The sequence below is a fragment of the Lynx canadensis genome, chromosome B1, assembly GCF_007474595.2.
Source record: "Lynx canadensis isolate LIC74 chromosome B1, mLynCan4.pri.v2, whole genome shotgun sequence".
Lineage (NCBI taxonomy): Eukaryota > Metazoa > Chordata > Mammalia > Carnivora > Felidae > Lynx > Lynx canadensis.
The window spans coordinates 30,795,682-30,820,930 of NC_044306.2; the positions used below are offsets into that span (position 1 = coordinate 30,795,682).

At 42.9% G+C, this 25,249-nt stretch overlaps 1 pseudogene; it reads right to left on the bottom strand.

The window, feature by feature from the left end:
• Window positions 1–3,154: 3,154 nt before the first annotated feature.
• LOC115512933 lies at window positions 3,155–4,428 on the bottom strand (annotated as a pseudogene).
• Window positions 4,429–25,249: the final 20,821 nt, after the last annotated feature.

The window sequence follows — 25,249 nt, forward strand, 5'->3', positions numbered from 1 at the left end:
ATTTCTGGGTTGCAAGGGTGGTTCAGTGTTCATAAATCAATCAACATCATATGCCGCATTAATAGAAGAAAGGATAAGAACCATATGATCATTTCAATAGCTGCAAAAACAGTATTTGACAAAGTACACCATCTGTTCATGATAAAAATCCTCAACGAAGTAGGTTTAGAGGAACAAACCTCAATATAATAAAGACCATCTATGAAAAACCCACAGCTAATATCATCTCAGTGGGGAAAAACTGAAATTTTCCTCTACAGTCAGGTGCAAGTCAGGGATGTCCACTCACACCACTGTTATTTAACATAACTAGAAGTCCTAGCCACACGATCAGACCAGAAGAAGAAATAAAAGGCATCCAAATTGGCAAGGAAGAAGTAAAACTTTCACTATTTGCAGATGACATGATATTCTATATAGAAAACCTGAAAGACTCCACCAAAAAACTACTAGAACTGATCATCGAATTCAGCAAAATCTCAGGATGCAAAATCAATGTGCGGAAATCTGTTGCATTTCTACACAGCAATAATGAAGCAGCAGAAAGAGAAATTAAGGAATAGATCCCATTAACAATTGCACTGAAACCCATAAGATACCTAGAAACGAACGAACCAAAGAGGTGAAAGGCCTATACCCCAATCAAAATTTGAATCTATCCACTGATCTCACCCTCCTCTGCTGTGAGCCTTGTCTGGTCATTGCCATTCTAGCCAAGTGACTCACACGGCCTCCAGCTGTCCTGCCTGATCCATTCCCTGCAGCATAGTGAGATGATCTTTCTAAAGGGCAAATCTGATTGTATCACTCTTCTGGGTAACTTAGGATAGAACCCAAAATTCTTCATACGACCAGCAAGGGCCCTGTGTGATTTTTTTCCCTTACCTGCTTCTAGAGCTTAACATGGCTCACCTGTCTCCCTGTTTGCTAAGCTCGAGCCATTCTGCCTTTTTTTTTTTTTTAGTTCCCAAACATACCCAGTTACTTCCCAATGAGACTACATGTGTCGAATCTTCTACCTGAGGTACGCTTTCCTGTGCCTTTCTCTCCTCGGTAACTCCTACCCACCTGTGCATCTTAGCAAGTATAGTTCTTCCTCGGAACAGCCTTCCTCACACTCGACTAAGTTAGATGCCCCCTCCTATATGGCATTTCTGCACCCAGAACTTTTATTGTACGGCACTAGGCAAAATGATCATTGATTTCTTTTTTTTTTTTAATTAATTATTTAAATTCAAGTTAGTTAACATGCAGTGTAGTATTGGTTTCAGGAGTAGAACTTACATAAAACACCCAGTGCTCATCCCAACAAGTGCCCTCCTTAATGCCCGTTACCCATTTAGCCAATCTCCCCACCTACCTCCCCTCCAGCAACCTTCAGTTTGCTGTCTGTATTTAAAAGTCTCTTATGGTGGGAGAGAGCCAAAGCATAAGAGACTGTTAAAAACTGAGAACAAACTGAGGGTTGATGGGGGGTGGGAGGGAGGGAAGGGTGGGTGATGGGTATTGAGGAGGGCACCTTTTGGGATGAGCACTGGGTGTTGTATGGAAACCAATTTGTCAATAAATTTCATATATATAAAAAAAAATAAAAAAAAATAAATGAAAAGGGAAAGGAAAAAAAAATAAATAAATAAAATACCTGGAAAAAAAAATAAATAAAAAAATAAAAGTCTCTTATGGTTTGCCTCCCTCTCTTTTTTTGTCTTATTTTTCTTATGTTATTGTTTATTTATTGTTTGGACTATGAACCTCGCGACATCAAGGAATTGCTCTTTCCTTTTACCTTGTGTTCTCAGCTCCTGTTTTTTTAAAAAAATTGTATTGTATGGAAACCAATTTGACAATAAATTTCATATATTGGAAAAAAATTGTACTCATGAAACTTGTTGAAAATGGTAAGGCAGACATTTTTCACGGGGACTGGTACAATGGGGTTTTGTAGTAGAGGAAAGATTGGGCTCAACTCTGAAGATGAACACAGGCGGCGGGGAATTATGGCTAAGTAGCAAGGCAGGGGGCAGTGAATAGAGCATCACTGAGAAGCAATATCAGAGCCGGGGGATTATTGCTAGACCAAAGCAACAAGGTTCTTGCAAGAATACAGAGTTGAGGAATCTGATCAGATTTGTAGGAATCTGATCCTACATTGACCCTGTAGGATTCTTATCTGCCCAGGACAGAGCCCAAGTTTGGGTCTTGAGGATTTAGCAAGCCTGACTAGGGCTGGGTCACACCTAGCACAGTGCCTAGGGCATAGTAGGTGGTCTCTCTCTCTCTCTCTCTCTCTCTCTCTATAGTGAATTAAGTGCCTATCTGTTGGTGTAGAAGTGAGTGTGATTAACAAAGCTGTCAATTCTAATTTTACCCCTAACATGAGCTTACAGTCAAGCTCTTCTCAAAAACTGAAAAATGAATTTAATAATTTAAAATGCCCTTCACTGTATCTGAAGTTAAATTTTTTTGAGTTCATTTTGCTATGTAGCAGAATAAAGGGCCTTGAAAAATACAGCTTCCCACAATAGATACATAATTCTCCAAGTGATTTTAGAAAGCATAGCTATAGATTTAGCAAGCAGCATTTTGTTGCAGAATAATATTATTTATACCATGTACCAAACCAGACAGTTTCTTTCTTTAAAGCCAGTAGGAAAGGTTGCAAGCATCTAATGGAAAACCTGAAATATTAGCAACTGTTTCATTAGTCACTTGGACAGTCTAGTCAGCTTGGATGCTGGTTACTGTGCCCAATAAATAAGAAAGTAATTCCTCTTCCTACTTAAAATCATGGCTACAAATTTTAAAATCATTTCACGGTGTGTAGACAACCAAGTTTATGCAGCAAATGTATTACTATAAAGACACAGGGGGCCTTAAACTAATTCTCCAAACAAAGCACATTAGATCAGATAGATTCTGGATATTTTCTGTTTTGTTTTGCTTCTGGCCCCTATTTCAAGCCTTAAACAGCTCTGGGCCACACAGCGGGGGTAGGTACTCCTTGCGGCTACCAAAATCAATGGAAGGTCAACTGATTTACCTTGCACTCAAGTGGATAACCTGCCGAGTGACCTTTTGTGAATCAAAATGTGATTCCTTCAAAGACTCTGATCTCTTTCCAAAAATAAAAAGATTTTTTTTTTTGGCAAGATAACTATTTACGACTTTTATGTGTAGAAAGACAACAGTGTCCACTTAGCCCAGTCTTTGCATTTTCCTGATTGGCGATGCGAGCCACCGACTTTGGACCCGGGACACTGCCTGCTCCGTGATGGCAGATCTCATCATATCTGTCATTGTCATCGGTCCTGCTGGCTTCCGCCAGCTTCGCCAGAGCTCCTTTGTCTTTGGAGTTAACCTGTGTGAAGGACAGCAGTGGTGCAGGTCTTTCTGTGGACCAGACACCCCAGCCTGCACTTCCCCTTGATGTAGTAGGGAGTCCCCTTCTTAGGACACAGGGCAGGCAGGAAGACCACAGGCTCAACGGGATCCACACCATGTGCAATCACTACCGGCTGAGCTTTCTTGTCCACCAAGGTGGTGACCGTATTAACCCCAGCTCAAAGGACAGGTGACCCGTTACTGGTGTAAGAAGTGAGACGATTCATGTTCAGAAATACCAAATAAATGCAGTGCTGTCTAGTTAACAATAGGTTTACAACCTGTTGGAAATATGTAGGAGACTCCCCCACCAATGGAGTCCCAAACCCTTAGACACTTCACTTCCTGGTTCTTCTTCCCCGCCCCATTTTCCGGATTTACTTTCCCAGGCTTTGCAATGAGCATGCGCCAAAGAACTGAAGTCTCTGCATCACCTCCAGGAATGTACTTTTTTGTACCTTTGAACGTACTCAGCCAATGAGGAATCAGGGAAGGGACTTGCACACTAGGAAATAAATTGCCCGTTTTGTGGCTGCCGGGAGTGTGCCTGTCCATCAAACACTCACTCTTGGAAGAACATTGAGTTCTTTGAGTGCTCTGAGTCTCCACCTCCCTCCTTTGATTGGGTCAGTGGGCTTATGTTTCACAGTGGGGACATCTGCTTTGCAGGCAGCTTTTTTCTCTGCCCTGGGCCAACAATCTCTGCTGCTTCTCTTGCTTTGTCTCTGGTATTTGTGGGCCAGCTTAAGCTGAGTAGCTGTTTGGCGGTCCAAGGCCAAGGTCCTGGATGGACTGGTCAATAGAGGGAGGCACTTTTAGAAGTTTATGTGAAAGGGCCCTTTGCCGCTGTAGCTGGATATAGCGGGGCTATTTGACAAAGAAGGTGAGGTCCCTTGTGGGCTGGATGTCCTGGCCGATGCCAGATGTCTTGGGCCTTTTCTCAAACAAGGGACTGACTGCCTTCTTGGCCTCCTGCTTCTTCAGGACAGCAGGGACAGGGCCCCTTAGCCTTCTCTCCTTCCCCTTAGCCTTCTTTCCTTCCAGCATCTTGTATGGCTACAGGAGAGAGTCCAAAATTAGAAGATTTAATGACCTTCTAGGCCCAGCACTGCTTAATTCTCAAACACAGTAACTGTTCTCACCCTTACCATCGTGTGCCTGCATTTTCCTTTTTCTTTTGTTCTGATGTCATACTTTTTCTTTCATTGAGCTTTTTCTTTGGTTTAAAAATGCCTCAAATTTGTTTTTATTTTTGGAGACAGCTTCAATTTAAAAATACTCAATATGTAAAAAATGTTACATTTATTTTATAAGTGTACAGAATGACACTGTTTATGTAAAATTTTAAAAACACAAAATGATCCTAAGTAATGCTTGTAGAAAGAAGCATGCATAGGAAGTGAAGATACGAGACACACACGGAAGTGACACCCCACCTTAGGATAGCCGAGACCTCCCAGAAAAGAAAAACCAGGATGGACTGGTTTAGCATTAAACCAGCTAAGATTTCACATTAAAATCTGTCACATTCTAATGCAGTACACAAAACAGATTTGCAAGATGGCAAGCAAATGTGGTGAGTGGCTGGCTCCCAGAACCCAATCTGGAAATGCTCCAGAGTGAGAATGAAATTGATGGACCTGCCTAATTAACTTAAAGACTGTCAGAACCCCCTGGGGCATCTCAAGTGGGGTGATGTGGGTGGGAACTGCAGGTCAGACTGAAGGAGGATGGGAAGCCACAGCAAGCAAGAGACAGAAAGAGATCTCTTAACTCTGTTCTGCTCTCTCCCCAGATTAGCCCAAACGGATCAGCCCGGTCACCCCATGCAGGAAGAAAACCTCACAAGAGCCTAGTGCTGGAGGCAGGGGCGAGTGATATCTCGGTGGAGCCGGTGGAACGGCTCTGGAAGAACAGATCGCAACAAACCCTGGTTATCACCCGAGGGAGGTGACAACCCTCTGGAAACCTGAGCTCGTAGAGTAAATATAATGATTGTCTAAAATTCAGCTGAAGGATCAACATAAGGCAAGCACGATGAATTGATTTCACTTCTATGTGGAATCTAAAGAAACAAAGTGAACAAAGAAACAAATAGAAACAGACTCATAATTGTTGGGGAAGGTCATCAAAAGGACATGACAACCAGCTGATCTGTGAGATGGGACCCCGAGGCTCCTCACCCCCTCCCCTGTCCTTGAAATGTGGGTTCCGCTTTCCAGCTCCCGGAGGCTGCACCTAGGACCTAGGCTTGAGATAGCGATGTGGTGTGGAGAACATCCACATGAATCAGTGACTAAACCCAGTTAAGGCCTCTTTATAAACTTTTCGGAATTGGCAAAAGCAGGTCTGAGAATCCATTTGTCTTGCTGCTGCTCAAGACAAGCCTCGTATGTAACTTTCCTTTGCTTATTAAAACTACCACCTACCAACCTGGAGTGGCCTCTTTCTTCAGTCTCTTCCTGCCTTCCTAGTACTGATGGCCAGTTTCAGATATACACCAGGGAAGCTCCTCGTTAGATTGTGAATCAACACGGATACCGAGAACAAACACGGTTGCCAGAAGGAAGGGGTGGGGGATGGGCGAAATACGTGAAGGGGATTAAGAGGTACAACTGTAAGTTATAAAATCAAGAAACTGTGAAATTAATAAATCACAGGGATGAAAAGTAGAGCACAGGCCTACGGTCAATAATACTGTCATTTGGTGACAGTCGTATAGAAGTGCTGAATCACTGTCTTGTCCATCTGAAACTAACACGACATTGTATGTCAACGCTACTTCAGTTTTTTAAAAAGTAAACAAAAGCAATGTTTTTCAGGAGGATATTGGTAATTTGAAGCAGGAACGAAGGGTTATGAAGAAGAGCCAATTGCAAATTATCATTACAGTAAGAAAATCTGTAAATGGATTGAATATCAGGATGGATAAAGCCAAAGAATGAACTACTAAAGTGGAAAAAAGACATGGAAAGGAATTTTCCCAGAAGGCAAGTATGCCTAAAAAGAGCAAACTATAAGAGAAACGTCAAGAGAGGAGGATTGGAGAAGCTTCCGAAGAAGACAATGAAATAAATGGAAGGGAGAAAATATTTGAAGACATAATGACTGGGAATTTCCCACGATTAAAGAAACAAGGAAGACCACAGACTGAAGAGGTTTAGAAAACGTCAACCGAGGACATAAGAAAAGCCCACACTTTGTTATAATACAGTAAAGTTTAAGACCATGAAAGTCAAAGATTCCTGACACAAAGAAACAAAAGTCAAATTGATACCAGACTTTTCAGCAGTGATATTAGTGAGATCAGGCTGATATTTTCAAAATGGTGAAGGAGAAAATAAAATTAGAAGACTTAGAATCTGTGTAGAGTGTTTCCGTCTAGCTGGTTTCTTGTTTAAGTGCAATAAATGTAGTCTCCAGCATGTTATTGTCTCAGAGGGATTAACACAAAGACTCTCTTTGAAACCACTCTTGCAGGAAGTATTCTGGCAAAAGGAAAGGCATCCAAAAGATACAAAGAGATACAGACAGGAACTAATGGTGAGTAAACCTGTATTTGGATTTCACACACCTGATTCACATGTATTTTTGTGTGTCCGGGTTCTTTCGCTTTAGCATAACATCTTTGAGATTTGTCCACATTATTATATGTCATCTGTGATACTTTCAATTATTGCAATTTTGAGGGATCAGAGGGAAGAGAGTCAAAAGGGCAAACAGCCTAGATTTGAAATACCTGAGCTGAAATTCTGACTCTTTTTAGTTGTGTCACTTTGCACTAAAGGATATAATCTCAGGGCTGGCTGTTTGCACAGATCTCTCTAAACCTCAACTTCCTTAACTTCAAATGACTACAAAAATACTCAGCTCACAAAGGTGCTGTCAAGATTAAGATAAAATAAGTGAGAACTTGGTGCTAGACACAGAATAGTTGTTCCTGGAAGAGAAAAAAAAAAAAAAAAGATTTGTTCCATCTGAATATAGCTGGCTACTCACAGATATTGACTAATTACACTTCCTTAATGATCAACCACAGAGGGGATGAAAAGGAGAAACTGTTTTGTTTTGTTTTGTTTTTCCCCATCAAACCTGACAATAGGAACCTTATGTTCTCCCCTGGAATACAATTTCAAGGTTTCAAAGAGATTATATATAAGAATATATCATTTCAATTTGGAAACAAAAGAGCAAGCAATTAAACATAGAGCCAGCAGCAAGGCTTGGGGCAGGAGGGACCCTTGTGAGTCTTATCTTGAACTTCAGAGTGTGGATCCCAGCCATTTCCATTGTCTTTCCTCAGGGAGGATAAAATTAATTTGAGAGATTTAAAGATAGACATTCCTGCTATGTTAAAATATTGTGGTGTTCTTCAGCAAGATGCTATGACTCAAGCAAAAATCTTTTTCATGAGAATAAAGCAGAACCAATGTATTTGGTGGCATTAAAATGAAACGATAGACCCAAGGACCCCCATCATCTTCCTGCCTATGTTAACATCAGCTCAGAGAACTTCTTCCCATCCACATTAATGATTCCAAGATGTAGAGAATTAAAAATGTAGCAATCATTTCCAATTATCTGGGATGTTCTTTAAGAACTATAGGGCGTGAACCACTGAAAAGATCTCATTTAGGAAGGAAGGCCGTCTTTGAATATCTTGAACACAGACACCTTAGACTACACTGACATTCTGTTATCATGTGGTTTGATGTGACAGTTGAAATTACCATTTAGCTGAGGCATTTCTACATTGGCAATTCATGGACTGGGTAACTTACAATGAAAAAAAATACTAAAGCAATCATTTTTCTTGTGGTTAATTTTATATGAATAGAAAGAGATAATACAAGCCATTCCTTTTTCTAATACTTCTGAATAGGGTTGATCTCATAGAAATTTAATTATAAAACACATGTATGAACACTGATGAATCTATTAGGGGCCTGTGGCACAGACAAAAGGTTTGGAAGTAGCTTCTCTCCAATAAAAACTACAAGGTTAAGAAAAACAAATGTGTCATTGACTAAAAGAATACATCTTTATGCTGTTTTTTTAGATTTCATATATATTTATTCATTTATACATAAATAATCCTATAAAATAGGTAGGACAAGTGTCATGGTTTCCACTTTATAAGTAAAGAAACTTGGACTGAGATTTTTGAGCAGCGTACTATTAGAAGAGATGATGCTTTTCCCCAGATGTTATCACCGCCTCCAATTTTTATGGCCCCTTTTTCATCTATGAAGCATTTAGAGACAACTTGCTAAGGCAGACCACTCAAACCAGGTTAATCCAGAAAGAAGGGAATGAGTGGGTTCCCGTAACTAGGAAAACCAGGATGACTGAATGCAGACGGAATCAGACTCCACATTATTGACGTTTCTTGCTTTCTTTCTTGCCTCAGTCCTGTTCTCTGTGTGGCTGTCTTTCCCTCCCTCTGCAAATGGGCTTCCTCCATGTGGCTTGGTAGCCCCATGTACCACACTTCCTTTTAGCACCCACATTACAAAAATGCCAGCGTCGGGGCGCCTGGGCGGCTCAGTCGGTAAAGCGTCTAACTGGCTCAGGTCACGATCTCATGGTTGGTGGGTTTGAGACCCACGTCGGGCTCTGTGCTGACAGTTTAGAGCCTGAGCCTGCCTCGGATTCTGTGTCTCCCTCTCTCTCTGCCCTGCCCCCACCCCCATGCTCTGTCTCTGTCTCTCTCAAATATAAATAAACATTTAAAAAAAAATTTTAAATACCAGGGCCAATCTTCTTCATTTGCTCCCGTTGAAAAAAACCGGGATCTCAGTTTGGGTCCCTTGTCATTTTTTTTTAGCCATTTCCTGAGATCAGAGTTATAGGAGACTGTGACTGGCATGAGTAGGACCCTATCTCTCATGTACAAATTGGGGACAGAGCACATGACTGACCACATATAGGGGGAGAGGATGATGCCCCAAAGAAAAGGATACTGGCAAATACTCATTGTCTCCTGTATATTGGCATAGAAATAAATGACAGGAAGCTTATGGGTTAGACTAGAACATTTAGAAACAGATACATGTATATGTAAGGATTTGTTACAAATTTTTTTCTGGAAATTCAAATAGGTGGGGAAAAGATGAGCTGGATAATAAATGCTGCAAAAACTGAGTTGATGATGTGAAAACATCAGTAATTGTTGAATGTAATGAAAGGAACGAACGAACGAACGAACGAATGAATGAAGAGGTCTGAGTTAGAGTCTCCTTTCTGCCGCTTATAGCTCTGGGATTTGGGGATAGTTATTTCTCTCTCATAACTTCCATCTTCATTTTGACTCTTCATGGTTGGATTAAATGAGCTCTTAAAACTACAGAAGCTGCAATGGAAGTATTGGCAGAGGACACAAATACATAATAAAAATACACAATCCCATATAAAATAAACACAAGGAGTGCACTGGAAGATATTAATGCTTTTACTCCATTTTGGTGGAGGGAAGTCACATATCACTGATTTCAAACCTAAGTTGGTACAGCCTCTTTGGAAAGTGACTTGGCAATACTTTGTCAAAATGCTACAGAGTTTGTATGTTTTTCATCCTGACATTTCACCTCTGTGAATGCGATTTTGACTTAATTATAAAGATCCCTTTCGGGGCGCCTGGGTGGCTCAGTCGGTTAAGCGTCCGACTTCAGCTCAGGTCACGATCTCGCGGTCCGTGAGTTCGAGCACCGCGTCGGGCTCTGGGCTGCCGGCTCAGAGCCTGGAGCCTGCTTCCGATTCTGTGTCTCCCTCTCTCTCTGCCCCTCCCCCGTTCATGCTCTGTCTCTCTGTGTCTCACAAAAATAAATAAAGAACGTTAAAAAAAATTAAAAAAAAAAAGATCCCTTTCTAGCATTGTTTATTAGAACAACCGATTAGAACGGACCAACACTTCATAGCTGATGGTGTATCGATAAATAGAAACACTAGAGTCATTAAAATAAATTTGTAAAAGAACATGTAATGACACAGATGTTCACTGTATATTTTTATATTAAAATAGAGAATGTACAGATAGTAATGGAAGTAATTCCATTTCTATAAATAATATGTATTTAGATGATTTGTTTTTCAGAGTTGAAGGGTGCACAAGTGTAACATGGACAGCAGCTAAGGAGAAAGGCTTCATGATCTCACCATCCTTGTTCACTTCCAAGCCTGATCTGTTTACACCCCAATTTCCCCTTATCCAAAATGAATATAACCAGACATACCTTACTGCAAAGCTGTACTCTTTATTTTTTTATTTAAAAAAATGTTTATTTATTTATTTTGAGAGAGAGAGCGAGCGAGCGAGGGAGAACAGGGTAGGGGAAGAGAGAGAGGGAGAGAGAGAGAGAGAGAGAGAGAGAGAATCCCAAGCAGGCTCCATGCCCAACACAGAGCCCAGCACGGAGGCTCGATCCTACCATCCATGAGGTCATGGTTACAATATGTATGTGGAAAAGTGGATACATGCTCAGAGATCAACCCATAGGTGCTTCTGTGTGGTTGGACAATGGATCGTCTTCATTTCTCTGCCTTGTTTTCTGCAAATTCTTCGTAATTCACGTGTTAGTTTTTAGACAAACACAAAGGTCAAAGGGATTTTATAGACTCTATTGAGGATGTGAAGAACGTTACACAAAGACTGGTGGGAAAGAATCAGTGTGAAAATTGTAGCTGTCCTTGGAAGGCGAAGTTTTAGCAACTTTCTTCTTTGTATTTGTCTCCATGTTCAAAACTTTTTAAAACAAGCATGTATTTCTTTGTTGGTTTCCTAGTCTAGCTGCTTTTTGCCTTAACCTTCCCACCCTTTCCTCTTCCAAGGTAAAGGTGGCGAATACAATCATGAAATGATGGAAACCGCTTTCTTTGCCACTTCAGGCATCGCAAAGTCAGTGATTATTGTCAATTTGTTTTTAAGTCCCACGTTGGACATGCCATTTGGTATGTTGTCGGAAACATGGTGTCGCTGTGGGACTTACCATCTGAATTTAGGACTTGCCAGAAAATCAGAAATGAATTCTCTCTGGAGTCCAGACTCCTTTCTGCATGGAAGATCCACGCATGACGTTCAGAGCCCAGACATGTCACTTTGTCTTCATAGGAGACTGATTATTCTTTTGCCTTTTGGCCCGTTGCACTTACCATGTAGAAAGAACCCAGACACTTTGGCACGCTGTTGTTTCCACACCGAGGGAGGAAACATGTTGACTCTTACTGTCATTGTTACATGAAAGTGTGTGTCGATGTATTACTATTTCGTCAGGTAGATTTTCTTCTGTACGATGATGATCTGTGGTCACTTACCTCCAAAGCACTGATTTTTAATTTGATCTTCTTAGAGACATTATTCCTCCAAAAATACAAAGAAATATCCATGCCTATACAGTGCTAAGATTGCAACACAGGAATAAGGAAAAAAATTGATTGTGCCCTAGGTGCCCTAATGTTCTTGTTGCTAAAGAAAGTGAACGGGCTGGAGGCCAATGTAGCTCTATGTTACTAGTTTTAAATTGTCTTTTGGTTCTTAGTAGCTTAAGAGCCGCAAGTTTTCACCCACTTGTAATTTTATGTTGGATTTCTCCACACAAAAGTAGGAACACTGCCTAAAGAAAACCAAAATAGATCCAACGAAATCCGCTAGCAGTCCATGAACTCCTTGTTTCTTTCTGCTTGCCCTGCTTTCTTCCTCATAATCTGGAACTGGACTAAATGACTCCATAGGAAAAGCAGGCATTTCCCAGCAGTAGGGTATAAGAGTGATTTTGAATTATACGGGTGATCTGCTATCCCCAACAAATGGACTAAAGGTCTGGATTGAAGGGAATTTTCCTAGCTTGACTTGTTAAGATTGCTTCACAGCAGATGACTTTTGGCCCCAGTGCCTCTTATCAGCCCTCAGTTGTGCAGCATGAGGTTGTGTAGGAGCAGACACTTATTTTGATGTAGTTTGACTGTCTAAAGAAATATTTACGAGGCAGAACAGCTCAGGGTAAGAAACATAGAAGTCAGACATCAATTCAGTATTTATTAAATGTGATAAAATGAGTGACAAACAAGACGGATAAGGTCTAGAAATCTGCTGTGCAACATTGTACCTACTGTCAACGATAATTTATTGTACACTTAAAAGTGTGTTAAGAGGACAGATCTTGTGTTGTGTTCTTTTCAAATAGAAAGAAAGAAAAGAAAGAAGAAAGAAAGAAAGAAAGAAAGAGAAAAAGAAAGAAGAAGGAAGAAAGGGGAGAGGGAGAGAGAAAGAAAGAGGGAGAGAGGGAGAGAGGGAGGAAGAGAGAGGAAGAAGAAGGAGAGGAGAGGAAAGAGAGGAAGGAGAGGAGGGGAGGGGAGAGGAGGGAAGGGAAGGGAAGCGAGGGGAAGGGAGGAGAAGGGAAGGAAGAATGAAGAGGTCTGAGTTAGAGTCTCAGGTCTGCCACTTACAACTCGTCTTGGGATAATATTTATCTCCACATAACTTCCATCTTCACTAGATGGTTGGAGGAGTAAATGAGATAACAAGTGTATAAAGCACTTAGTAAGCAATGTATATAAGTGCTCAATAATTACCTCACTTTGACAGGATGGTCGTGTTACCCTCCGGCTCCATAAACACTGCAAGAAAAAGTAATGTCAGCCAAGATACAAAAATATCTTCTCCGGCTGGTGCCTTTTTCCCTTAGACTTTGGCAAATGTTCTCACGCTGGAGAGGTCGTGGCATCGAGAGTGCTGGAACAGCTACGTGACACCCGCGAAGGGAAAACTGTCCCCCCAGAACAAAAGACCAGCCTCACTACCGTTGGAACTGTACCTCCGCGACAAGTCAACTCAAACAAAGGAAGGTTATTCGTTGCTTGCCACTTGCCAAGAGTGAAAAAAGAAATCTAGGACTTGGAAAAGAAGGAAACATGTTCACAGTCTTTTTCACTTCAAAACTGTTGCCTACTGCATTTGCATGTACTAAACAAGCACATTCCTGTTACTCATCTGGAAGAGAGGGTTGATTTGCCTTCAGAACGGTTACTGTTCTTAGAACTTATGACTCTATTAGGCACAGTTCTACAGGAACCTGTTTTCTTCTCTATGTGTTCCCTCCCCGTATTGTGTGGCTTGAGAGCATCTGGGGTCACGGGTCAGCACCAAACGTACATCTGAAATGTAACCCACTGTTCGATCCTGTTTTGAATTCATAGCCTGTTGCGCTGAGGGAAGCAGCAAGCTCATGTTCAGGAAAGGAAACGAGCAAACGCCAATATTCCTGGCTTCCTTCGGAGCTGAAGAGTTGGACAGGGCAGCTAGCTCAGTCAGCTCAGCCTCAGTGCTCGGTAGCGTAAGAACTCGGCCTCTGTCACTGACTTACACGGCAGCATATACATGAGACTGGGAAACAGATTATTTGATGTCTGCAATGCATAAAAGCAGAACGTGTAGCAATCCATTTCCCAAACAGCAGCAATTCCACAGACCCAAAGAAATTTCTAGAAGCAGGTGGGGGCACAGACGGGGACAGGGGAGGGGAATTATGCATCCTCAGGATTTTGTTGCTAGTGTTTGAGGCTGGTGGCCATCTGTTGGTTTGTACTTATTATTTGCACTTTTGCATGGTATGTGGGGAAAGATAATGCGTCACATGCATTATTTGTACCTTTGCATGATATATGAGGAAAGATCATCTGTGGAGGTAGATATTTTAGGAGTCCAAACTGAACAGGGCTTGGATCTCAGATTTAAATGCCTGGAGGACTGAGCAGATGACCTGACTATGTAAAACAGACATAAACAGTGGTTTATTTCATGATGGTGCTTTGATAAGGTTACATTCAGTTTGCCTGTAAGCATGTAATGATGTTGTTTACCTCCACCAAAATATGGGTGAGCTTCCAATATGCTCATCCCTCTCAGTCTTTCTTGCATTTTCTTACTTTTGGAAGACACTTAGAACTTAATAACTATTTTATTTCCTCTTATTTATATTGTAAGAAATCCACGATTTCTTGCAACAATCCATGCACGCAACAATCCATGCATGTCTGATGACAAATGATAATTGATACTCCTCAGGGTGTGGGAGACAATAAGACCGTGGCCAACTGCAGAGGACATGCCTGGTGCTTCGGACTGAACTGTGTCCCCACCCAAATTCATACGGCGAATCCCTAACCCCCAGTGTGACTGCTTTTGGAAGATAAGGCCTTTAGGAGGTAACCAAATGTAAAGGTCATAAGGGTGGGGCCCTGACGCATTAGGCTTAGTACCCTTGAAAGCAGAGGTACCAAACGAAGCTCTTTCTCTCCCCTTCCCAAGTGCACAAAGCAAAGGTCAGGTGAGCACAGAGCGAGATGACCCAAAGCCAAGAGAAGAGGCCTAAGAATGAAGCCTTCCCTGCCTGCACCTTGACCTCAGACTTCTGGCCTCCAAAACTAGAGGGATACGTTTTGGTTGTTTAAGCCACTCAGTTTATCTTACTTTGTGATAACAGCCCCATCAGACAAATGCACCTTGTCAAAAGAAGGCAGCTGCTTTTTAGTTACAGATTATTATTAACAGGCAAGAGTGAGAGCCCAGGATAGCTAGATTTTCCATTTTTCCCCTAAGACAGAAACCTAGATTTTTACATGAGCAGTGTCCTGGATTTTTTAATGTTAAGTAACCAATAAAGACTCTGAACACTGTGAAGGTATGAAATGGCGTCTATAAAGTTCTCCACTGCAACATTCTTTATAAAACTAAAATGTTAGAGATAACCTAAGTGCCCATCAACAAGAGACTGTTTAAATAGCCGAACATTCATGAATGGGTTCAGAACAAGTGCACCCTTTCTGAACGATGTTTTACAATGCCCCTTGGCAATGCATTCACTAATAACATAATCTCCAGGCACAATTTTTTAAAAAAATTAATCAAGCGTCTTAACTCGAATATGAAAACTATGTAGCTTTTAGTTAATTATGAAATACAGATTTCCATGTAGAAATGTTCAGACTCAGCTACTCTAGATAATCAGCAGTAGGATCAGGCATGCTTGTCCACAGAACCACTGTGAATGCAACAGTTAGAGCTGCAGACCGGCACGGCATGTTGCATGGGAGGAAGCTGTGAAGAAAGAGAAGTATCTTGCATCTCAATTTCCACGGTCTGGCAATTTCAGTGTAAAACACATCTCATGCGTCTAGGTAAACTAGAATCAAGTTCTAGGCTTGCATAATTATAAACAATCTTACAAATGTCTGGCGGTGCACTTGAAAAAGTTGCAGAGCCTACGGGGAAAACCTTCATTGGGTCATGCATTGCAGCATGCCTGGCCTCCCCACTGAGTGCCAGTGGTACCCCTGACCTCTGTGACAAGCAGGAGCATCTCTACAAACTTCCAATACACTTTCCAAGGATGGGCAGTGTTGTCTTCATTGAATGCTGCAGACCGAATGTGCTCCTGCCCCCATTCATATGTTGAAGCCTTAATTCCCCCATGTAATGATATTTGGGAGGTAATCAGGTTGTGCAGGTGGAGGTCTTATGAAAGGCTCAGCGTCCTTATAAGAAGAGTCACGGGACTCTTGTCCTCTCTCCCCTCCATGTGAGGGCACAGCAAGACGGCAGCCACCTGCAAACCAGAACGAGGGCTCTCATCAGACTCCGAGTCTGCTCGCACTTTGGTTTTGGACTCCCTAGCCTCCAGAACTGTGAGAGAGAAGCGTGTGCTGGTTAAGCCACCCTGTCTATGGTATTTTGTGACAGCAGCCTGAGCTGACTGAGACCTTGAGAATAATGGGAGCAGATCATTTCCCATGTTTCTTCCTGCTCTTCATCGTGTAAGAAATCTACAGAAATGACTACAGTGGATAGGTAACTAGAGGTACAGGTTCGTAGTGAATTCAGGTCTAGATGCTTATAATAGCCTCTCTAGAGAAGCAAAGATTTTGTGAGATTCCAGGTCTCTGAAGAAAGACAGAACACATGTGGGAGGGAGAATAGAAAATCAATCATGGGGTTTTGGGTGGATGTATCGGGTGAGAGCCGAGAACATGCTGCTCATGAAGAAAAGCTGCCAGGTCCTAGGTGTCTGGAGAAGCTCTGGGTTTTCCTGAGGGAGACACTGTGTACCTTCTGAAGGTCAGCTGTAGGATTTTGAGTGCGAGTGAAATATGGATGATCTCGAAGGCCTGTGAACACACTGATGGTGTTAGACTGAGGTCACGGGCCAATACCCAAAGGTGACAAGAAAGGAACTGATTCGGGACGGAGTGAAAAGTACCACCGTCATCAACTTCTTTATAAAAATAGGTCCCTGATGAGGGGCGCCAGGGTCGTTCAAGCAGTTGGGCGTCTGACTTCGGCTCAGGTCACGATCTCACAGTTTGTGGGTTCGAGCCCCGCATCGGGCTCTGTGCTGTCAGCACAGATCCCCTGTCCCCCCACTCTCTGCCCCTCCCGTACTCTCCCTCTCTCTTCCTCTCAAAAATAAATAAATGTAAAAAAATACTATCAATAAACCTTAAAAATTAAGGGTTCAACAGTGGTTTCATTCCGCCTCTTTTTTTTGGCAAATAATGCTTTCATCAAGAGTCCTTAATTATTGGTTGCTTTAGAAACAAACAACAAAATGTTTCAGGTGCAATGACTGAGGCCACATCTGGATCAGCTCATCTCGAGATCGCTGCTTGTCCCCTCCCCCATCCCCGGCCATCCCCTCATGTGTGTGATGGCTAATGAGCTTTAAAAATACATTTACCCAAATTCTGCGTTCTCCACAGGGTGTGATTACAGGAATAATCTTGTCAGGACGAAGTAGATGTTCCTTCCAACACCCGCTCGCCCACCCCCTCTGCTTCCATGGCAGTCAGCCCTCCTCCTTCTCTAGAGTTTATCCCAAAGTTCCTCATCATCTGGAAATGGAGTCAGGGCCCCATGCAATCGTTGTGAGTGAAGGAGCATGTTTTAAAGATAGGAAGGATCCACTTCAGAAGGAGAGATTGCGTCCATACACGAGAGAGAAGTGGTAGTCTTTAGTGTAAGGTTTTTGAGAAGATGTGGGAGGACCATCGAGTGAAAGAAAGGATCACTAAAAGAAGTTAGAATATTTGGACCTACGTTGGCCATTGTCCATCTTATCTTTTTAGTTTTCAACAATTTCCAGAGTGTTCCTACTCTGTTTTGCAATGATCCTCGGCTAGATTGGAGTCATTAATAAAATCTTACAGCTCTCATTAGATAATTGGGAATGCCATATTCTCCTTAACTTGTGGGGGATAGAATCTATTACAATAGACTCAGTCTATTACAATTAGAGTCATAATGTCCAGGCTTTTAAAACAAAATATTAAGCAAGATCAAATAGAAAACACAAAGAAGCACCTTCCATCCTCCCCACCTCCCCAACCCTGCCCCCACCTGAATACAAAAGATTGGTGACTTCCCAGTGGATAGGACAGAATGGGTCTTTCATAGTTATCTCAACAGTCTGTCTCCAGCCATCTTGCACCCTGAGGTGAGCGTGAACAGCAAGGGTCGAGTCTCATCGGGTGTGAGATGACCAGACACGTTCTTTGCCTGCCTCTGTGTGGAGGCTCCATGCTCTGTTATACAAGTCTTCAGTCACCTAGGTTATTGTGTAAACCCCGACTCAAGTTTGTCTATCGAAAGCTTCTGTTACGCATTCATTTCACAAGAGACCTCTGGGTTTTTATTTTGTCTGATGGTGATGTCCGGGGCATTGGTGTGGTGTGTGAGCTACAGATATACTTGCCAAGGGGCGACCTGGGCTGGCTGTGGGTCCCCTCTCTTCCATTGCTACGCCCAGCTCACCCCACAGGAATAAATGTCTCCCGCCTCCGAGGCTAGTCCTGTTTTATAAAGCAATGTGTTCTCATTTGCATCCTCTTTAATTTTTCTTCTTTTGAGTAAGCCCATTTTCAATTAACTTCAACCAACCCGTATTGGATACTAATAAATGTAAGGTATTGTTGTATGTACTGCAAGGAATGTAAGTTACATTTACTAAGCTGGAAGTCCCTCAAGAGCAGAGACCATGTCTTATTATCCTTGCGTTCTGCATGGTGCCCAACACAAAGCAGGGGCTTCATAAATATAACGTGAACCAAACGAAATGAAGGTCTCAGCTGTCATCTGTAGGTACTCATTATCAGATAAAGGGGAATAATGCAAAACTTAATGAAGATCAAGGAAGAATGTCCTAAGCCCACAATACGGGGACAAAGTGTTGTGAAGAGTAACAAGAGAGCAATAACATATTTTAGGGGTTAATGAAAGGGAACTTCATGGACGAGATAACAATGTGATCCGTGAAGAATGCTGGTGTCGGGCGGAAAATACAGAGCTAAAACTCGGACAAAGGACATGCACGATGGAGGGGACGATATGAAAGAAGTTGCTGAGACTTTGGGAGATGCAGAATATCAAGCATGTCTGGGTGACGTTACACAGTGATTACCCATGTGGGCTCCGGGTTCAAATCCCTGTGCTGCCACTGACTAATTGAACAGCTATATCAAATTACTTAAGTTCCTCTGCGCTTCAGTGTCCTCGACTGCAAAATGGTGGTAATAATAGTATTCTGCTCCGTAAGGCCACTGAGAGGCTTAAATTTGTTCCTACAGAGTCTGGCACAAAGCAAGTAATCGATAAATATTATTTATTAACATGACTATAGTAGAAATTTGAACGCTGGATAAATGTTAGAAAGCTGCTTTCCCATTTCAACGATTCCACCACGTAGGCATATAATCTCGGGAAGTTTTACTCTCTTAACAAAAGGATACATGTCCGTCAGTTGCCCTCATTGGGACTTCACTTTTTCCTCTACTAAACAAGAGGTGTGAGGGGCGCCTGGGTGGCTCAGTTGGTGAAGTGTCCAACTTCGGCTCAAGTAATGAGCTCACAGTTTGTGGGTTTGAGCCCCTATAGGGCTCCGTGCTGACAGCTTGGAGCCTGGAACCTGTTTTGGAGTCTTTGTCTCCTTCTCTCTCTGCCCCTCCCCTGCTCACGCTCTCCCCCCCCCCCAAACATAAATAATAAACATTAAGAAAAATGTAAAGAGGTTTGATAAGATTGCCATTAAGTCCTTTTTAGCTCTACAATTCTGCAAGTGTGTTTGTCATGCTTGAATGAAATGCTAGATAACTGTGGGAGAACCAAAAGGAAACAAAGATGGGAAAAAAAATGTCACGTTGCAAGAGCTGTAAGGGCCACAGGCGAGAGAAGTCAGTATTACAGGGAATGGAGAACTTTTGTCAGTTCTGAATAGAGGAACAAGCTATTAGGTTTCTAGTTCGAGGAGAGGATTTCAGGAATTCAAACGCATTTATGAGAGCCATCTAGCTCCCCTTACTGAGGCAAAGCATCCCTGTGGAAATGATTTAACCCAGGGAGGACACGGTTTATGATTTGTTGTGTCAATAAATCACTGCTAAAGAAACAAGTTATTTAAAAGATCCAAATGTGTGTGCGTGTAAATACAGGCCTCAGCAAGCTGGAAGAAGGCGCCAGGGACTAAGGTCCATAAATCCAGGCCTCAACAAGGGAGAACATCGCAGGCACATGGAGGCACCTGCTGAGGGAAGGTCACAGAAGTGACCCTTGAGTTCTTCAGAGACAGCACCGCCCTGACTCTGGAAGTGAGCAGGAAGTAGAAGCCATCTCTGGACAGGATGCGGAGGCCACACAGAGCTGTGTCCTGGGCTGAGGGGTTGGTGGGCCCAGGTAGTTGGAGGGCATACTGAGGATTCTGGATTTTCTTCCATGCCCCATGAAAAGCCACTGAAGTTTTTTTGTTTGTTTGTTTGTTTGTTTGTTAACATTACTTATTTTGAGAGAGAGACAGAGAGAGACAGAGAATCTCAAGCAGCCTCGTGCTGTCAGTGCAGAGCCCATTGTGGGGCTAGATCTCTTCACCCGTGAGATCATGACCTAAGCTGAAATCAAGAATCAAGAGTAGGACGCTTAACCCACTGAGCCACCCAGGCGCCCCAAAGTTTTTAATGAGAGAATGTTATGGTGTCGTTTACGTTATGTAAGTATTGTTCTTACTGCTCTATGGAGGAGACGCAGGTATGGAATCAGGGAGGCAGCTGGACAGTACAGTTTGAGAGAAGTTTTACAGGCGGACTCTACTCGTTTGGAAAGGGAACAAGCAATCAGGGTCATTCTTACAGAGTAATGACAATTTAGAATCGAAGGGAACTTCGGTGAGAGCACGGATTTTCATACACTATTTAGAACTGAAACTCATTTTCAAATGAGTTTGAATCATTCCAAAGTTGCTTTGGGTGAAGCAGGGGAGGGGCAGGAAACGCAGAATCCACCCTAAAACTGGGCCACCAGCTTTCCCATAGTGCTGGCCCCTCCAGGATAGCCTCAGGAAGAAAGTGACATACAGCTCAAAAACCATGTTATAACCATTTATTGGAACCATCTCATTTAAAAAAATTTGTAACGTTTATTTTATTTTTGACAGAGAGAGAGAGAGAGAGAGAGAGACAGAGCATGAGCGGGGGAGGGGCAGAGAGGGAGACACAGTCTGAAACAGGCTCCAGCCTCTGAGCTGTCAGCACAGAGCCCGACACGGGGCTTGAACCCACGAGCTGTGAGATCATGACCGGAGCTAAAGTCAGGTGCTCAACCGACTGAGCCACCAAGGTGCCCCATAACCATCTTATTTTACAGTTATATTAATTCTACAAGTGTTTATAGAGCATTCCCCATCTGCCAGGTACTGTGCTAAGCTCTCATGTGCTAAGCTCTCTCTTATGTTTTAATTGGATGGCAGGTGAAAAAAGAGCAAATGAGTACATCAACAAGATAGAGAAAGGGATACATGCCTTAAACAAGTAAATATGTCACGGAGAGTAACCTGGAGGTGAGCCCACTTTAGACTGGGTGGTAGGAGACAGACTTTTGAGGAGGTGACATTCGAGCTGGGTCTTTGTGGTGGATATTGGTGCAAGTCTATGGCTGCCTAGTACCTTTTGGATGTCTGCCCAGATTTTGCAGAATTTCTCACCTGATCGCCCTTGTCCGAGGTAAAAATGAAATCTTGCTTCGCCAGCCTTCCTGTGACCGGAGAGCATTCTTGTGACATAAGCTTCTCCGAACAGATGTTCTCTGTAGTGTAAGCACCTGACAACTAGCTTTTTAAATCGTCACGTAAGTTCCTGACATTAACCTTTTGATCACCGAGGCATCCACGTCAAAGACATCCATCTTGAATAAACACATTGCCAGCTACCCAACTAGATAAAGAGCCAGGCCATTCTACTCAGGAGGTTCCCCCGTTTTGAAAGTTCTGGTTGGCCTTGGGGCACCTGGGTGGCTCAGTGGGTTGAGCATGGACTTCAGCTCAGGTCATGATCTCGCAGTTTGTGAGTTCGAGCCTTGTGTTGGGCTTGCTGCTGTCAGTGTGGAGTGGAACTCGCTTTGGCTCCTCTGTATCCCTCTCTTTGACCCTCCCCAGTTTGCACCCTCTCAAAAATAAATAAATATTAAAAAAAAAAAGAGGAAAGTTCTGGTTGACCTAAATTAGGGACGGTTTGACCACTCACTTTTCTTCCCATACTTTAATCCCCACCCTTCTATTTTATGTTCACCAATAAAGAATGAATCCACAAAACCCTACATGTCCCACAGTTGATTCGAATAAAGACAGAACACTGGGTCCGAGCTCCCTCTTTGTCTCCCTACCTGTGACCTCACAGTGTGGCCCCAGATGTGCCGTGTATCCTCTAGGATTTGTGAGTAATAAACCTTGTTTTTTCAAAGTCCGTTGATGGTTGTTGCTCAGCTGTATCTTGCAGTCATAAGAACCACAAGGGCCAGTGCAACCACAACATTGGCTCTGGTCAAGGAGGGGTCTCTGGGGGTTCTCCACAAGTAATGCAAGCTCAGGTGAGTGCCCCCAACCCCCTCTAGCCTATAGCATCACTATTGGCAGGCCAAGACAGACATGGAACACACCCACTAGAGATTGTGACTCAGAAAAATGTAATGTGAAAAGGGGTGGTACCTTTAAAGCATTCCAGGAAGGTGGCTAAAATTAACAACTCGGGCAACAACAGATATCGGCGAGGATGTGGAGAAAGGGAACCCTTCTGCACTGCTGGTGGGATGCAAACTGGTACAGCCACTCCACTCAGTATGGAGGTTCCTCAAGAAATTAAAAATAGAGCTACCCTATGATTCAGCAATTGTACCACTAGGTATTTATCCAAAGGATACAAAGATGCTGTACGAAGGGGCACATGCACCCCATGTTTATAGCAGCGTTATCAACAACAGCCAAAGTATGGAAAGAGCCCAAATGTCCACTGACTGATGAATGGATAAAAGATGTGGTATACGTATACAATGGAATATTCCTGAGTGATCAAAAAGGAATAAATCTTGCCACTTGCAGCAACATGGATGGAACTAGAGTGTATTATGCTCAGCGAAATAAGCCAGTCAGAGAAAGACAACTATCATAAGATCTCACTCAAAAGTGGCATTTAGGAAACAAAACAGATGAACATAGGGAAAGGGAAGCAAAAATAAGATGAAAACAGAGAGGGAGACAAACCGTAAGAGACTCTTAAATACAGAGAACAAACTGAGGGTTGCTGGTGGAGTACTGGGTGGGGGGATGGGCTAAATGGGTGATGGGCATTAAGAGGGCACTTGCTGGGATGAGCACTGAGTGTTAGATGTAAGAGATGAATCACTAAATGCTACTCCTAAAATCATTATTACACTATATGTGAACTAACTTGGATTTAAGAGAAGAAAGAAAGAAAGAAAGAAAGAAAGAAAGAAAGAAAAAAAAAAAGAAGAGAAAAGGAGGAAAAAGGAAGAGAGAGAGAGGGAGGGATGGAGGGGGGAGGGAGGAAGCATTTCCAGAAGGGTAATGGATCCTGCTTGAGAATCAACAGGAGAGGAAGGTGACATTCCCAGTAACAGCATCCCTAGCATTGTAGCATGGGCTGTGGCTCCGTGCTTCATGGTAGCACCAATCAGATTGCCACTGGAGTAGCTGCTCATGGTATTGTTCAAGCTGCTTCCTGATTCATCTGCAGATTATGGGAGCCCCTAACCTGACTCCATAAATCACTTTCCCATTTGAACCAGCGTCAGCGGGTTCCGTTCCCCGTGACTTAGGATCCCAATCGAAGCAGTAAGTGATCCTAGGAGCGTCTGCTCTCAACAGGTCTTCAAGGAAACGGGCTACAAAGATGACGGGGAAGTCTGGTTGCTTCTGAGCTGACGAGCTTATAGAAAGAAAACAAGTTCAAAGCTTTTATTTTCCCAGGCTAAGGCATAATCAGAAAGCCAGGGGATTTCTCCGATTTCTAAGGCAGTGCGGAAAGAATACCTGATCTTGGCTGCAGACACAGGGCTGAAGTAGTCAAAAGTCAAAGTCAAGGTTTGAGCCTGAGGGATGCCGAAATTCAGAGTGAGAGAGTGACATCTCCAAAATAGCAGTGCAGGAAACCCCAGTTTCCATTCTTCCCCAAAGATAAATAATTAGACAGTCATCCACGAACATAAACAGCTCTGAGAGAGCTATGGAGTCCACTGAAGAAACATCAGCAACTCGGTGGAACAAAAAATGTGAGAGTAATTGCACAAAAAGGGGAGGGAGAGTGGCTTCACTTTGCCTGCATCTTCCCACGCCCCGCCCCTCTTGGTGGCACTGCTCAGCACCAAGAAGGAACCCTCTAGCATTTGTCCTCATGAGAAAAAGAAGAGGGGTAAGCAACCAGCTTCCGCAGCCTTTTGGGGCTCCCCACACAGATCCTACCAGCCTCTTGTCTCCGTCCCTGCTTTCTTCTCCTTGTCTCATTCCCCCAGCTCTACCAGGTCATGGGTCCCAGCCTCTACGACTGTGAGTCAGGCTCCTGGAAGCAGCCCTAGAGTTGTGTGTGTGCGTACCATATACTCTGGCCACCATCACTGCCTGCTCTGGTCTCTACCCACTGGATGTGGAGGTACCACTAAGGACCCCGACAGCCCTCCTAGCCACTGCAGACGCCCTACAGCACTTACCAAGGACCACACAAGTTGTTCATGCAGTGGACCCCAACGACCTGAGCCAAAAAGACATCGTGCCTTCAGACCTGGTGCTGCCACATGCCCCCACATGTGGCACCCTGCACCAGTAGACCTGGGGTATCACCAGCATAAAAACTTCAGCACCCTTTCATGATATGAAAAAATATTCGGAGCAGAAGGCAACTTCCTCAACCAGATTAATAGCATCTTTGAAAAACCTATAGCTAACATCATACTCAGTCGTGAAATACTCAATGCTTTTCACCTAAGATTAGAAACAAGGTTGGGGCGCCTGGGTGGCTCAGTCGTTAAGTGTCCGACTTCGGCTCAGGTCATGATCTCGCGGTCCGTGAGTTCAAGCCCGGCATTGGGCTCTGTGCTGACTGCTCAGAGCCTGGAGCCTGTTTCAGATTCTGTGTCTTCCTCTCTCTCTGACCCTCCCCCGTTCATGCTCTGTCTCTCTCTGTCTCAAAAATAAATAAACGTTAAAAAAGAAACAAGGCAAAGACATCCACTTTCATCACTGGTGTTTATCATTAAAGTACTGGAGGTCCTAGCCAGAGCAAGAAGGTGATAAAAATCAAATAAAAGGCATGAAGATTGCAATAGAAGAATGAAAATTGTTCTTGTTTGAAATAATGATCAGGGAAGTAAAAACTCCCGAGAATTTCCAAGAAAACCACTAGAATGAATAAATATGTTTTATGGGATTGTAGGATGGAAGTTCAATATTTAAAAAAAATAATAATTGTGTATCTTTACACTAGCAACAAACATCAAACACTGCAATTTAAAAAGCATTTGCTCTTGCATAAAAAAAGAACAGCAAAATAC